The following is an 18,797-nucleotide window of genomic DNA, read 5'->3' as shown; positions in this document are numbered from 1 at the left end:
GCTATACTGTTATACTGCTATACTGCTATACTGTTATACTGCTATACTGCTATACTGTTATACTACTATGCTGTTATACTGTTATACTGCTATACTGCTATACTGTTATACTACTATACTGCTATACTGCTATACAGTTATACTGTTATACTGTTATACTGCTATACTGTTATACTGTTATACTGTTATACTGCTATACTGTTATACTGTTATACTGTTATACTGCTACACTGTTATACTGCTATACTGATATACTGATATACTCCTATACAGTTATACTGCTATACTGATATACTGCTATACTGTTATACTGCTACACTGTTATACTGCTACACTGTTATACTGTTATACTGTTACACTGTTATACTGTTATACTGTTATACTGCTATACTGTTATACTGCTATACTGATATACTGATATACTGCTATACTGATATACTGCTATACTGATATACTGATATACTGCTATACAGTTATACTGCTATACTGATATACTGATATACTCCTATACTGTTATACTGCTATACTGATATACTGATATACTGCTATACTGCTATACTGTTTTACTGCTATAGTGTTATACTGTTATACTGTTATACTGTTATACTGCTATACTGTTATACTGCTATACTGTTATGCTGTTATACTGTTATACTGATATACTGCTATACTGTTATACTGCTATACTGCTATACTGTTATACTGTTATACTGTTATACTGTTATACTGTTATACTGCTATACTGTTATACTGCTATACTGCTCTACTGTTATACTGCTATACTGATATACTGATATACTCCTATACTGTTATACTGCTATACTGTTATACTGCTATACTGCTATACTGATATACTGCTATACTGTTATACTGCTATACTGTTATACTGCTATAGTGTTATACTGTTATACTGCTATACTGTTATACTGATATACTGTTATACTGTTATACTGTTATACTGCTATACTGTTATACTGTTATACTGCTATACTGTTATACTGCTATACTGTTATACAGTTATACTGTTATACTGTTATACTGTTATACTGTTATACTGTTATACTGTTATACTGCTATACTGTTATACTGCTATACTGTTATACTGTTATACTGTTATACTGCTACAGTGTTATACTGTTATACTGCAATACTGTTATACTGCTATACTGCTCTACTGTTATACTGCTATACTGATATACTGATATACTCCTATACTGTTATACTGCTATACTGATATACTGCTATACTGATATACTCCTATACTGTTATACTGTTATACTGTTATACTGATATACTGTTATACTGTTATACTGCTATACTGTTATACTGCTATACTGTTATACTGTTATACTGCTGTACTGTTATACTGTTATACTGTTATACTGTTATACTGCTATACTGTTATACTGCTATACTGCTATACTGTTATACTGCTATACTGTTATACTGTTATACTGCTATACTGTTATACTGTTATACTGTTATACTGTTATACTGTTATACTGCTATACTGCTATACTGTTATACTGCTATACTGTTATACTGTTATACTGTTATACTGCTATACTGTTATACTGTTATACTGTTATACTGCTATACTGCTATACTGTTATACTGCTATACTGTTATACTGTTATACTGCTATACTGTTATACTGTTATACTGCTATACTGTTATACTGCTATACTGCTATACTGTTATACTGTTATACTGTTATACTGCTATACTGTTCTACTGTTATACTGCTATCCTCCTATACTGCTATACTGTTATACTGTTATAGTGTTATACTGTTATACTGCTATACTGTTATACTACTCTACTGCTATACTGCTGTACTGTTATACTGCTATACTGTTCTACTGTTATACTGCTATACTGCTGTACTGTTATACTGCTATACTGCTATACTGTTATACTGTTATACTGCTATACTGCTATACTGCTATACTGCTATACTGTTATACTGCTATACTGCTATACTGTTATACTGTTATACTGCTATACTGTTATACTGCTATACTGTTATACTGCTATACTGTTATACTGCTATACTGTTATACTACTATACTGCTATACTGCTATACTGTTATACTGTTATACTGCTATACTGTTATACTGCTGTACTGTTATACTGTTATACTGTTATACTGTTATACTGGTATACTGCTATACTGTTATACTACTCTACTGCTATACTGCTATACTGTTATACTACTATACTGCTATACTGCTATACTGTTATACTGTTCTACTGTTATACTGTTATACTGCTATACAGTTATACTGTTATACTGCTATAGTGTTATACTGTTATACTGCTATACTGTTATACTACTCTACTGCTATACTGCTGTACTGTTATACTGCTATACTGTTTTACTGTTATACTGTTATACTGCTATACTGTTATACTGTTATACTACTATACTGTTATACTGTTATGCTGCTATACTGTTATACTGCTATACTGCTATACTGTTATACTACTATACTGCTATACTGCTATACAGTTATACTGTTATACTGTTATACTGTTATACTGCTATACTGTTATACTGCTATACTGTTATACTGTTATACTGTTATACTGCTATACTGTTATACTGTTATACTGTTATACTGTTATACTGCTACAGTGTTATACTGTTATACTGTTATACTGTTATACTGCTATACTGTTATACTGCTATACTGTTATACTGCTATACTGTTATACTGTTATACTGTTATACTGCTATACTGTTATACTGTTATACTGTTATACTGTTATACTGCTACAGTGTTATACTGTCATACTGCTATACTGTTATACTGCTATACTGTTATACTGCTATACTGCTCTACTGTTATACTGCTATACTGATATACTGATATACTGCTATACTGTTATACTGCTATACTGTTATACTGCTATACTGTTATACTGTTATACTGCTAACTGTTATACCGTTATACCCTTATACTGTTATACTGCTATACTGTTATACTGTTATACTGCTATACTGTTATACTGTTATACTGCTATACTGTTATACTGCTATACTGTTATACTGTTATACTGCTATACTGTTATACTGCTATACTGTTATACTACTATACTGTTATACTGTTATACTACTATACTGCTATACTGTTATACTGTTATACTGTTATACTGCTATACTGCTATACTGTTATACTGTTATACTGTTATACTGTTATACTACTATACTGCTATACTGTTATACTGTTATACTGTTATACTGCTATACTGCTATACTGTTATACTGTTATACTGTTATACTGTTTTACTGCTATACTGCTATACTGTTATACTGCTATACTGCTATACAGTTATACTGTTATACTGTTATACTGCTATACTTTTATACTGTTATACTGTTATACTGTTATACTGCTATACTGTTATACTGTTATACTGCTATACTGTTATACTGTTATACTGTTATACTACTATACTGCTATACTGTTATACTGCTATACTGTTATGCTGTTATACTGTTATACTGCTATACTGTTATACTGCTATACTGTTATACTGTTATACTGTTATACTGCTATACTGTTATACCGTTATACCCTTATACTGTTATACTGCTATACTGTTATACTGCTATACTGTTATACTGCTATACTGATATACTGATATACTGCTATACTGTTATACTGCTATACTGTTATACTGCTATACTGTTTTACTGTTATACTGCTATACTGTTATACCGTTATACCCTTATACTGTTATACTGCTATACCCTTATACTGTTATACTGCTATACTGCTATACTGTTATACTGCTATACTGTTATACTGTTATACTGTTATACTGTTATACTACTATAGTGTTATACTGCTATACTGTTATACTACTATACTGTTATACCGTTATACCCTTATACTGTTATACTGCTATACTGCTATACTGTTATACTGCTATACTGTTATACTGCTATACTGATATACTGATATACTGCTATACTGATATACTGATATACTGCTATACTGTTATACTGCTATACTACTATACTGCTATACTGCTATACTGTTATACTGTTATACTGCTATACTGTTATACTGTTATACTGTTATACTGCTATACTGCTATACTGTTATACTGCTATACCCTTATACTGTTATACTGCTATACTGCTATACTGTTATACTGCTATACTGTTATACTGTTATACTGTTATACTGTTATACTACTATACTGTTATACTGTTATACTGTTATACTACTATACTGCTATACTGCTATACTGTTATACTGTTATACTGCTATACTGTTATACTGTTATACTGTTATACTGCTATACTGCTATACTGTTATACTGCTATACTGTAATACTGTTATACTGTTATACTACTATACTGTTATACTGTTATACTGCCATACTGTTATACTGTTATACTGTTATACTACTATACTGTTATACTGTTATACTGCTATACTGTTATACTGCCATACTGTTATACTGTTATACTGTTATACTACTATACTGTTATACTGTTATACTGCTATACTGTTATACTGCTATACTGTTATACTGCTATACTGTTATACTGCTATACTGTTATACTGCCATACTGTTATACTGTTATACTGTTATACTACTATACTGTTATACTGTTATACTGCTATACTGTTATACTGCTATACTGTTATACTGCTATACTGTTATACTGCTATACTGTTATACTGTTATACTGCTACACTGTTATATTGTTATACTGATATACTGTTATATTGTTATACTGCTATACTGTTATATTGTTATACTGCTCTACTGTTATACTGCTATACTGTTATACTGTTATACTGTTATACTGCTATACTGTTATACTCTTATACTGATATACTGCTATACTGCTATACTGTTATACTGCTATACTGTTATATTGTTATACTGTTATACTGCTATACTGTTATATTGTTATACTGTTATACTGCTATACTGTTATACTGCTACACTGTTATATTGTTATACTGCTATACTGCTATACTGCGTAACTGTCTGAGTGAACAATACACATCAAGCCCTTTTATGTCTCGCTGTAAATGACCTTTCTCTCACAAAGTCCCTCTCGGTTCTCCACTAATAATTTATCAGTCTACTCTTCAAATACTCCAGACTCTCTGCCTCTCACCCTCTCCTTCTATCCATTAGTTACACTCTTCTTTCCTTCTGTTTACAAAGACCATTTCTATCCATCTCCATCGCTCTCTCCTCCTCACCTCGTTTCAGATTAATGATACACCTCAACAAACACTACATTTGTCTCTCTCCTCTCCTCATTTTTTTCTTTTCTTTCTCCTGACCACCTCACTGACATAGTGACAGAACACCAGAGAGATTTAATGCAACTGCAAACATAAATACAGCAATCTTTCTCAGAGGAGGACATGCAGACAGACTGGCTGTAATGTGAGCTGGTTTGCTATCTGGCATTTTTGTCATCCTTACTACATTTTTCACAATGTTATTTTCAGATCCAGTTTACCAGCCTCCTGTATACCTGTCTCCTCTCCTTTCTTTCTCCTTGGTGGTCATGTCAAACACACACATCTAGGGTTCCCCTCTACACACTCGCCACTGGGAGATAACGAGACATGTCTCCAGTTACCACCTACACCCCAGCATTACCAGAAACACCCTAGCAGATAGCACTACCACAGACACCCCGGCAGATAGCACTACCACAGACACCCCGGCAGATAGCACTACCACAGACACCCCAGCAGATAGCAGTACCATAGACACCCCAGCAGACAGCACTACCACAGACACCCCGGCAGATAGCACTACCACAGACACCCCAGCAGATAGCACTACCACAGACACCCCAGCAGATAGCACTACCACAGACACCCCAGCAGATAGCAGTACCACAGACACACCAGCAGATAGCACTACCATAGACACCCCAGCAGACAGCACTACCACAGACACCCCAGCAGATAGCACTACCACAGACACCCCAGCAGATAGCACTACCACAGACACCCCGCAGACAGCACTACCACAGACACCCCAGCAGACAGCACTGCCACAGACACCCCAGCAAATAGCACTACCACAGACACCCCGCAGACAGCACTACCACAGACAACCCAGCAGATAGCACTACCACAGACACCCCAGCAGACAGCACTACCACAGACACCCCAGCAGATAGCACTACCACAGACACCCCAGCAGACAGCACTACCATAGACACCCCAGCAGATAGCACTACCACAGACACCCCAGCAGACAGCACTACCACAGACACCCCAGCAGATAGCACTACCACAGACACCCCAGCAGATAGCACTACCACAGACACCCCAGCAGACAGCACTACCACAGACACCCCAGCAGATAGCACTACCACAGACACCCCAGCAGACAGCACTACCACAGACACCCCAGCAGGTAGCACTACCACAGACACCCCAGCAGATAGCACTACAACATACACCCCAGCAGACAGCACTACCACAGACACCCCAGCAGATAGCACTACCACAAACACCCCAGCAGATAGCACTACCACAGACACCCCAGCAGATAGCACTACCACAGACACCCCAGCAGACAGCACTACCACAGACACCCCAGCAGATAGCACTACCACAGACACCCCAGCAGATAGCACTACCACAGACACATTTACATTACATTTAAGTCATTTAGCAGACGCTCTTATCCAGAGCGACTTACAAATTGGTGCATTCACCTTATGACATCCAGTGGAACAACCACTTTACAATAGTGCATCTAACTCTTTTAAGGGGGGGGGGGGGGGGGTTAGAAGGATTACTTTATCCTATCCTAGGTATTCCTTAAAGAGGTGGGGTTTCAGGTGTCTCCGGAAGGTGGTGATTGACTCCGCTGACCTGGCGTCATGAGGGAGTTTGTTCCACCATTGGGGTGCCAGAGCAGCGAACAGTTTTGACTGGGCTGAGCGGGAACTGTACTTCCTCAGAGGTAGGGAGGCGAGCAGGCCAGAGGTGGATGAACGCAGTGCCCTTGTTTGGGTGTAGGGCCTGATCAGAGCCTGAAGGTACGGAGGTGCCGTTCCCCTCACAGCTCCATAGGCAAGCACCATGGTCTTGTAGCGGATGCGAGCTTCAACTGGAAGCCAGTGGAGAGAGCGGAGGAGCGGGGTGACGTGAGAGAACTTGGGAAAGTTGAACACCAGACGGGCTGCGGCGTTCTGGATGAGTTGTAGGGGTTTAATGGCACAGGCAGGGAGCCCAGCCAACAGCGAGTTGCAGTAATCCAGACGGGAGATGACAAGTGCCTGGATTAGGACCTGCGCCGCTTCCTGCGTGAGGCAGGGTCGTACTCTGCGAATGTTGTAGAGCATGAACCTACAGCAACGGGTCACCGCCTTGATGTTAGTTGAGAACGACAGGGTGTTGTCCAGGATCACGCCAAGGTTCTTAGCACTCTGGGAGGAGGACACAATGGAGTTGTCAACCGTGATGGCGAGATCATGGAACGGGCAGTCCTTCCCCGGGAGGAAGAGCAGCTCCGTCTTGCCGAGGTTCAGCTTGAGGTGGTGATCCGTCATCCACACTGATATGTCTGCCAGACAGAGATGCGATTCACCACCTGGTTATCAGAGGGGGGAAAGGAGAAGATTAATTGTGTGTCGTCTGCATAGCAATGATAGGAAAGACCATGTGAGGATATGACAGAGCCAAGTGACTTGGTGTATAGCGAGAATAGGAGAGGGCCTAGAACAGAGCCCTGGGGGACACCAGTGGTGAGAGCACGTGGTGCGGAGACAGATTCTCGCCACGCCACCTGGTAGGAGCGACCTGTCAGGTAGGACGCAATCCAAGCGTGGGCCGCGCCGGAGATGCCCAGCTCGGAGAGGGTGGAGAGGAGGATCTGATGGTTCACAGTATCAAAGGCAGCCGATAGGTCTAGAAGGATGAGAGCAGAGGAGAGAGAGTTAGCTTTAGCAGTGCGGAGCGCCTCCGTGACACAGAGAAGAGCAGTCTCAGTTGAATGACTAGTCTTGAAACCTGACTGATTTGGATCAAGAAGGTCATTCTGAGAGAGATAGCAGAAGAGCTGGCCAAGGACGGCACGTTCAAGAGTTTTGGAGAGAAAAGAAAGAAGGGATACTGGTCTGTAGTTGTTGACATCGGAGGGATCGAGTGTAGGTTTTTTCAGAAGGGGTGCAACTCTCGCTCTCTTGAAGACGGAAGGGACGTAGCCAGCGGTCAAGGATGAGTTGATGAGCGAGGTGAGGTAAGGGAGAAGGTCTCCGGAAATGGTCTGGAGAAGAGAGGAGGGGATAGGGTCAAGCGGGCAGGTTGTTGGGCGGCCGGCCGTCACAAGACGCGAGATTTCATCTGGAAAGAGAGGGGAGAAAGAGGTCAAAGCACAGGGTAGGGCAGTGTGAGCAGAACCAGCGGTGTCGTTTGACTTAGCAAACGAGGATCGGATGTCGTCGACCTTCTTTTCAAAATGGTTGACGAAGTCATCAGCAGAGAGGGAGGAGGGGGGAGGAGGGGGAGGAGGATTCAGGAGGGAGGAGAAGGTGGCAAAGAGCTTCCTAGGGTTAGAGGCAGATGCTTGGAATTTAGAGTGGTAGAAATTGGCTTTAGCAGCAGAGACAGAAGAGGAGAATGTAGAGAGGAGGGAGTGAAAGGATGCCAGGTCCGCAGGGAGGCGAGTTTTCCTCCATTTCCGCTCGGCTGCCCGGAGCCCTGTTCTGTGAGCTCGCAATGAGTCGTCGAGCCACGGAGCAGGAGGGGAGGACCGAGCCGGCCTGGAGGATAGGGGACATAGAGAGTCAAAGGATGCAGAAAGGGAGGAGAGGAGGGTTGAGGAGGCAGAATCAGGAGATAGGTTGGAGAAGGTTTGAGCAGAGGGAAGAGATGATAGGATGGAAGAGGAGAGAGTAGCGGGGGAGAGAGAGCGAAGGTTGGGACGGCACGATACCATCCGAGTAGGGGCAGTGTGGGAAGTGTTGGATGAGAGCGAGAGGGAAAAGGATACAAGGTAGTGGTCGGAGACTTGGAGGGGAGTTGCAATGAGATTAGTGGAAGAACAGCATCTAGTAAAGATGAGGTCAAGCGTATTGCCTGCCTTGTGAGTAGGGGGGGAAGGTGAGAGGGTGAGGTCAAAAGAGGAGAGGAGTGGAAAGAAGGAGGCAGAGAGGAATGAGTCAAAGGTAGACGTGGGGAGGTTAAAGTCACCCAGAACTGTGAGAGGTGAGCCATCCTCAGGAAAGGAACTTATCAGGGCGTCAAGCTCATTGATGAACTCTCCAAGGGAACCTGGAGGGCGATAAATGATAAGGATGTTAAGCTTGAAAGGGCTGGTAACTGTGACAGCATGGAATTCAAAGGAGGCGATAGACAGATGGGTCAGGGGAGAAAGAGAGAATGTCCACTTGGGAGAGATGAGGATCCCAGTGCCACCACCCCGCTGACCAGAAGCTCTCGGGGTGTGCGAGAACACGTGGGCAGACGAGGAGAGAGCAGTAGGAGTAGCAGTGTTATCAGTGGTAATCCATGTTTCCGTCAGTGCCAAGAAGTCGAGGGACTGGAGGGAAACATAGGCTAAGATGAACTATGCCTTGTTGGCCACAGATCGGCAGTTCCAGAGGCTGCCTGAGACCTGGAACTCCACGTGGGTCGTGCGCGCTGGGACCACCAGGTTAGAGTAGCAGCGGCCACGCGGTGTGAAGCGTTTGTATGGTCTGTGCAGAGAGGAGAGAACAGGGATAGACAGACACATTGTTGACAGGCTACAGAAGAGGCTACGCTAATGCAAAGGAGATTGGAATGACAAGTGGACTACACGTCTCGAATGTTCAGAAAGTTAAGCTTACGTTGCAAAAAATCTTATTGACTAAAATGATATAGTACTGCTGGCTGGTGAAATAGGCTAGCTAGCAGTGGCTGCGTTGTTGACTTTGTTTGAAAGTGTAGCTGGCTAGGTAACCTCTAACTGGCTAGGTAACCTCGACAATTACTCTAGACTACACAATTATCTTGGATACAAAGACGGCTATGTAGCCAGCTAAGATCAAACAAATCAAACTGTTGTACTGTAATGAAATGAAATGTAATACTACCTGTGGAGCAAAGCGGAATGCAACTACTCGCTCCAACCCGGAAGTGCGTATCGTAGAGGGAGAGGCAATAGAAGTGTTGTTTCTTGTATTATTGTCTTTTGTGTCTTTAGAGGACTGCTTCACCTTAATGTCCCCTTTCCCCCCTTTCCCTTTTCTTCTGTCCTTATTTTGTCCCACTTTGTCCCTTCTTTGTCCCTTCTTCTCTTCTGCCAACTAGACACTCCTTGTTAGCTAGCTAGCTTCTTCCAGGAATGTCCCTAGCAACTGCCTAGCAACAGGTAAACAACTTAGCTAGCTAAGAAAACGGTATAATTTTATGAAAAAATTGTTACTTTTTCAAAAGCCTTTCTTCTTTGTTTGCTGCTTGTTTGGTCTCCTATTCAGTTTGCAGTTTCCTTTTGATTTTTTTTCGATGTACTTTACTCTAAAAAAACATTTAAATTTCAATATTTGTAGGAGCTCATCTTTTCAGCTGCTGCTGCTTAATTTGGAACACCACAGCAGACAGCACTACCACAGACACCCCAGCAGACAGCACTACCACAGACACCCCAGCAGATAGCGCTACCACAGACACCCCAGCAGACAGCACTACCACAGACACCCCAGCAGACAGCACTACCACAGACACCCCAGCAGATAGCACTACCACAGACAACCCAGCAGATAGCACTACCACAGACACCCCAGCAGATAGCACTACCACAGACACCCCAGCAGACAGCACTACCACAGACACTCCAGCAGACAGCACTACCACAGACAACCCAGCAGATAGCACTACCACAGACACCCAAGGAGGGGGACGTTGATTGAGTAGCAAAAATATTATTTGGAAATGATTCACTGGGTCACGACCAAAGTTAATGTAATCAAACCAACTAAATGTAATCAAACCAAAATTGCTCCCACTTTTTAATCACAACAAAGATGCCAGTTACAGCACAGGTAACAGTCATCCATGGCAGAGTACCTCAAGTCTAATCAGACATAAATTAACCCAATACACTGACGAGATCAATAATGTCACTGTGTCCTTTCGTAAAATCTACTTTCACATTCATGACTATATTATGCAAATCCCGGGCCACAGAGAATGCATAATATGGTTCCCCTCAACCTACGCCATCAATCCCTTGTCAATGCATGGAGTTTGGAGACTTCAAAACTCATTGCTATTCACTCACAATTTAATCAGGGATTGCATTGCTACCTGTGATATCTGACCCGTGCTGTGAACTGAAGGGGCAACACTACACAATTAACCAGACAATCAAATATATATATATATATATATATATATCATCCTCATAGTCTCCCCCCGCTCATTGAGCCATTTCACAAGATGAATAGAAATATAATATATTTGCTTTAAGCTGGAGAGAGAGAGTTAATTTTTTATTGTTTATTTCACTTTTGTTTATTATCTATTTCACTTGCTTTGGCAATGTCAACATATGTTTCCTATACCAATAAATCCCCTTAAATTGAAATGAAATTGAAATAAAAAAATGTATTGAGAGCCAGAGAGAAAGAGAGAGTCAGAGAGCGAGAGAGAGAGAGAGGAGCAGAGAGAGAGAAAGGGGCAGAAAGAGAGAGATAGAGGCAGAGAGAGAGGGGCAGAGAGAGAGAGAAGCAGAGAGAGAGAGAAAGAGGGAGGAACTGAGACGTATGGTGCCCTTTTCATATATTCATGAAGTATTTAACAGTACTTCAATCAGAGGGGGATGAAAAGTTGGGGGCAGGAAGGAGAATGAGTAAACTGGATGTAGACTGAGGGGGAACTGTGAGGATAAACTCTGGCACAGGAGGAATGGAAGATGAGACACAAACAGAGAAAGCAAAAGCAAGTAGAGTAGAGAAAGTAAGTAGAGAAATATTGGCAACATAACAAAGAGAGAGAGGGGCAGAGACAAGGCTGTGACAGTGAAGTGTAAGATGTGATATGATGTAAGAGAAGGAGAGGGAAGAAGAGAAGAGATTGAGATTTACTGTCCTTGCTATGATCTTGGTGGAGGTAAATGCGTAGACAGGGAGAGTAAGACACAGAGAGATAAGATAGTGTAGACAGAGACAGAGAATGAGAGCTTGTTTGTTTGTTATAACAGGAATACAGCTGAACAATGTGAGCACCATCCAGGATCCAGAACCACAGAAAAACAAACGCACCAAAACAGAAAAGTGATGTAGGAAAATGGAAGTGAGTGGTGAGTCAGCACAGACAAGACAAAAACAACTTCATCGACAAAATTCCATTGGGACATGATTTTTCCCCAAATTCACTATTTACCCATCCAAGGGAAGTGATTGGCTGTTCCCCAGTAAAACCTCATCCTGCACCTCTGCCCCCTTCTTGGTGGGTTTCAGTTTCCTGACCCCTGCTGTGATGCTGGCTCCTGTTACCTAGGAACCCAGCTCCCCTGCCTAGATATCCAATCATCTAAGCCAATTTCACATACAGGAAGGAAGTTGGGTTTATATTGACTCTGAATACCAACATGAAGCGTCTGCTACTCTGCCTCTCCATTGGTTTACATCACTGTCTTTTATAGCTTGTTGATTTGAGGGATTATTCTGAACTGTTTGGCTTCCTAAATTCCTAACTGAGCGTCATGGCATGTGACAGAAGTATGAACTTCTCCATCTTAAACTTATGGATTGAACATATGGATCGTTACAAGCAATTCCTGAAAATTCACCACTTTATTTCAGGGAGCAATCTGCAGTTGCTTCATACATTGTTGGACATATGAATTAAATGGACCCATTGATTCTTGAAGAATAGAGCTTAGAAGTGCCTCAGGAGCTTAGTTGAAATGTCGTTACTCCATCAAAACCCAAAATATAAGTTTGTTTCACTCCAATGTTTGTGAACAAACACTATATAGCCTCAAAACATGGTTAAAGCTATAATTGTGATATCATGGATGGTCAGTCTTTTCCTACATAGTTCTGTCTATGAATTTGAGAGTAGTTACATTCCCTCATCTTTTTTTAGCAAAAACAGGGGCGGGGAGACCGCTTTGTTATTGTTTCTACTGCTGATTGCCGCTTTAACCAGGCAAGTCAATTAAGAACAAATTGCTATTTACAATGATGGCATGGCAAAAGGCCTCCTGCGGGGATGGGGGGCTGGGATAATAAAAATGAAAAAACATTGTAAGACAACACAGACAGAAGACACTGGCAACAGCACAAATGCAACAGCAAACAAACAGTGGATGTGTGTGTGTGTGTGTGTGTGTGTGTGTGTGTGTGTGTGTGTGTGTGTGTGTGTGTGTGTGTGTGTGTGTGTGTGTGTGTGTGTGTGTGTGTGTGTGTGTGTGTGTTTGAAGTAATAATATAAATAATATAAATAATAACATAAACCTATACTGTACATTTTCAGGAATGCATCTTCATTCCCAGACAATCGATATTTCCATTATGGTGCAGAGGAACAGAAAACGACAACATCGTAATGCAGGGGGAACTAAGTAGGATACATTTTTTTGGGGGGGGGGGGATAGGGGGGGTAATCGGTCTAAATAGTACTCAAGCTGGGTTCTAGTTAGCCATGTTATTACTTACGACAGCTACAGCTGCTATATTCTCAAACTAGGCCAGGGATGGAGGGAGAAAGGGAGGGGGAGAAGAGGTCTCTCACAGTTGTGGGTCATCTATTCTGGAGGTAGTAGGGCTATATCAGGGTGAGGAGGACTGGTGGCTAACCTAATTCACTTTAAGTCCCTGTCCGTTTCACAGGGTTCTCCAAATTTACGCTCGGCTCTACCGTAGCCACTATCCTCCTCTGATTGTCCTTTTCCTCCTTAATCAACCTCCAACTGAGACAGAAGGATGTGGGACAAAGTTATTTAAACCTTAATATCATATCATAGTGCTGCTCCACCACTGTAGTGGATAGCTGGTTCAGTAGAGTCTTGTTACATAATGTAGATGACCTGTTTGGTGTAGTTGAGCAAAGAGGATTGAGGATTTGACTATAGGCTACCCACTAACCCACGCTCTCCTCCTCACCTCTGTTACAGCTCTCAGGTCAGTCCTAATGGTACCAGATAACCCAATCAATCAATTCACCAACTAGTCAACGTACAATCTATTCACTCAGGGATCCTTACATCCAACCAGGATATTAAACCGACTACTACTTCAGCACACTCACGCAGCCACTCCGTAAGCCAAAGCCAGCTACTCATCTAGTGCAACGACAGCTGTCCTGCCTGCTGGACATCTCTACAAAGAAGCTAGTGTGAGTGAGGGATGGAACCAGGATGACAAGCGAGCAGCAATTCATTCAGTATATTGACTTGACCACAAATCAGGATTCAGCTCCTTCCATCTACTGTGTCTGTCTGTATCTCTCTCTACATCTCATACAGAAACAGCACTGCTTACGCATTCCCATGTGTGAGGCCACCTGGACAAATTGCTCTAATCTCCACTCCAACACGTAGCTATTCAATGCAATTCATTTCAATCCATATAATTGGCAAAACTGCAATTGGCAGGGAGACAATCAAAAAAAATCTCAAATGAATTTGACCCCACCATTCTATTCTACGATGCTGAGATGGATCCAGAGCAGAGTATAGAGCTCTGTGCCTCCACTGCACTGTGTGAGGTAAATAGGGAAGTAGTGAAGTGATGTTATTTCAAAGGTCATGACTGGCTGGAATAATTAGTGTGGCATTTTAGCCCGGTCTGATGGGAGACGGGCTGGCTGCGACTAACAGCGTGTGTGATTCTGATCTGTGCTGTTGCTATGGTCAGCGCTACAAAACCAAACGTGCAGCTCAAACCAGACAGCCGTGTCCTGCGCTTGAAACAAAGCTTGGCTAGTCTAATTCTCGTGGGAGATGATGCTGCTGTGCCAATACGATGACGCTAGTGGAAACAGCATGTGCCACAGCCTGGGGCAACAGAGAAAAGCTTACTGTTTAAAATATACTGAACAAAAATACACTGAACAAAAATATAAACGCAACAACAACAATTTCAAAGATTTTACTGAGTTACAGTTCATGTAAGGAAATCATTCAATTAAAAAAAATGTATTAGGCCATAATCTATTTTTATTTTATTTTTTATTTTATTTTATTTAACCAGGTAGACCAGTTGAGAACAAGTTCTCATTTACAACTGCGACCTGGCCAAGATAAAGCAAAGCAGTTCGACACATTGTCACGATCGTGTGGCGGATTGATGGACCAAAACGCAGCTTTTGGAAAGTAAGCCATCTTCTTTTATTTTTAAAGATGACGAAAAATAAACACGACACGAAACACTTTAACAAAACAACAAACGACCGTGAAGCTAAATAACGTTGTGCACTTACACACACAGGCTACAAACGTTCTGACATAGACAATTACTCACAACCAATGAGAGCCTATGGCTACCCTAAATAAGGCTCCCAATCAGAGACAACCGAAATCAGCTGTCTCTAATTGGGAACTCATTCAGGTAACCATAGACTCTCCTAGATAACTAAACATACATAGACAACGCTAGACATCTGAACTCAACACAAACCCATATACTACACCCCATAACCCCTTTACCATAGAAACACCCAAAACCAACAAAACATAAACATTCCCCATGTCACACCCTGACCTAACTAAAATAATAAAGAAAACAAAGAATACTAAGGCCAGGGCGTGACACACATACAACAACACAGAGTTACACATGGAATAAACAAACATACAGTCAATAATACAGTAGAAAAAGTCTATATACAGTGTGTGCAAATGAGGTAAGATAAGGGAGTTAAGGCAATAAATAGGCCATAGTGGCGAAGTAATTACAATATAGCAATTAAACACTGGAGTGATAGATGTGCAGAAGATTAATGTGTAATTAGAGATACTGGGGTGCAAAGGAGCAAAATAAATAAATAAATACAATATGGGGATGAGGTAGTTGGATGGGCTATTTACAGAGGAGCTATGTGCATGTGCAGTGATCTGTGAGCTGCTCTGATAGCTGGTGCTTAAAGTTAGTGAGGGAGATATGAGTCTCAAGCTTCAGTGATTTTTGCAGTTCGTTCCAGTCATTGGCAGCAGAGAACTGGAAGGAAAGGCGGCCAAAGGATCTATGGATTCACATGACTGGGAATACAGATATACATCTGTTTGTCACAGATAAAAAAAATTAAAGGTAGGGGCGTGGGTCAGAAAACCAGTCAGTATCTGGTGTGACCACCATTTGCCTCTTGCAGCTGTTGAATGTGGCTTGTGGAATGTTGTCCCACTCCTCTTCAATGGCTGTGAAAAATTGCTGGATATTGGCGGGAATTGGAGCACGCTGTCGTACATGACAATCCAGAGCATCCCAAACATGTTCAATGGGTGACATGTCTGGTGAGTATGCAGACCATGGAAGAACTGGGAAAATGTCAGCTTCCAGGATTTGCGTACAGATCCTTGCGACATGGGGCCATGTAATATCATGCTGAAACATGAGGTGATGGTAGTGGATGAATGGCACGACAATGGGCCTCGGGATCTTGTCACGATATCTCTCATTCTAATTGCCATTGATAAAATTGTGTTCGCTGTCCTTAGCTTTTGCTTGCCCATACCAGAACCTCACCGCCACCATGGGGCACTCTGTTCACAACGTTGACATCAGCAAACCGCTTGCCCACACAACGCCATACACACTGTCTGCCATCTGCCCGGTACTGTTGAAACCGGGATTCATCTGTGAAGAGCACACTTCTCTAGTGTGCCAGAGGCCATTTTAAAGGTGAACATTTGCACACTGAAGTTGGTTACGATGCTGAACTGTAGTCAGGTCAAGACCCTGGTGAGGACGATGAGTATGCAGATGAACTTCCCTGAGATGGTTTCTAACAGTTTGTGAAAAGAATATTAGGTTGTGCAAACCCACAGTTTCATCAGCTGTACGGGTGGCTGGTCTCAGATAATCCCACAGGTGAAGAAGCCGGATGTGGAGGTCCTGGGCTGGCGTGGTTATACGTGGTCTGTATAAGGTCGGTTGGATACACAGCCAAATTCTCTAAAATGATGTTGGAGGAGGTTTATGGTAGAGAAAGGAACATTCATTGTGGCCTGCTGGAGGTCATTTTGCAGGGCTCTGGCAGTACACCTCCTTGCACTAAGGCGGAGGTACCGGTCCTGCTGCTGGGTTGTTGCCCTCCTACGGCCTCCTCCACGTCTCCTGATGTACTGGCCTGTCTCCTGGTAGCGCCTGCATGCTCTGGACACTACGCTGAAAGACACAGCAAACCTTTTTGCCACAGTTCGCGTTGATGTGCCATCCTGGATGAACTGCACTACCTGAGCCACTTGTGTGGGTTGTAGACTCCGTCTCATGCTACCACTAGAGTGAGAGCACCGCCAGCATTCAAAAGTGACCAAAACATCAGCCAGGAAGCATAGGAACTGAGAAGTGGTCTGTGGTCACCACCTGCAGAATCACTCCTGTTTTGGGGGGTGTCTTGCTAATTGCCTATAATTTCCACCTTTTGTCTATTCCATTTGCACAACAGCATGTGAAATTTATTGTCAATCAGTGTTGCTTCCTAAGTGGACAGTTTGATTTCACAGAAGTGTGATTGACTTGGAGTTACATTGTGTTGTTTAAGTGTTCCCTTTATTTTTTTGAGCAGTGTATATCCACAGGTACACCTCCAATTGACTCAAATTATGTCAATTAGCCTATCAGAAGCTTCTAAAGCCATGACATCATTTTCTGGAATTTTCCAAGCTGTTTAATGGCACAGTCAACTTAGTGTATGTAAACTTCTGACCTACTGGAATTGTGATACAGTTAATTATAAGTGAAATAATCTGTCTGTAAACAATTGTTGGATAAATTACTTGTGTCATGCAAAAAGTAGATGTCCTAACCGACTTGACAAAACTATAATTTGTTAACAACAAATTTGTGGAGTGGTTGAAAAACTAGTTTTAATGACTCCAACCTAAGTGTATGTAAACTTCCGACTTCAAATGTATATATATTTATAAACTGGCTGGTTTGAGCCCTGAATGCTGATTGGCTGACAGCCATGGTATATCAGACTGTATACCACGGGTATGACAAAACGTGTATTTTTACAGCTCTAATTACGTTGGTAACAAGTTTATAATAGCAATGAGGCACCTCGGGTGTTTGTGATGTATGACCAATATACCACAGCTAAGGGCTGTGTCCAGGCACTCCGTTTTGCGTCGCGCCTATGAACAGCCCTTAGACGTGGTATTTTGGCCCTACATTATACCACACCCCCTTGGGCCTTATTGCTTAAATATATTCAGCATTCTATGTAAAAAAATATTTATTAGAATAACTGTACTGGGAAATTAAATGTTTATGAATCTGGGGAAAGAAAGAGTAAAGGAAAGTGGTCTGTACATATATGCTGAATTGTAAATGTTTTATTACCATGGAGTCAGCCAGGGCCCATCTTCCAAACAGCTAGTCTGCTGAATTTCAACTGTAAATTCTTAGAGACCCCCTGACGTGCCATTAAAATAAATCAGAAATCATCAAAGCAACACATTGTTTCGAAAGCCCTCAAACAACAGACTCACACAATTTATAATTACCCCTATGTCACCCTGAACACTTGTGAATCATTTATATTTCAATTACGCTTTGGACACGAGGGCAACAAATACTTTCTGTTATGGTCTAATCTGTTGTAAAAACACATTTCACCCAAAGCACCAAAGC

This window comes from Salvelinus fontinalis, chromosome 34, assembly GCF_029448725.1.
Source record: "Salvelinus fontinalis isolate EN_2023a chromosome 34, ASM2944872v1, whole genome shotgun sequence".
NCBI lineage: Eukaryota > Metazoa > Chordata > Actinopteri > Salmoniformes > Salmonidae > Salvelinus > Salvelinus fontinalis.
Note: the sequence above shows the minus strand (reverse complement) of the source record.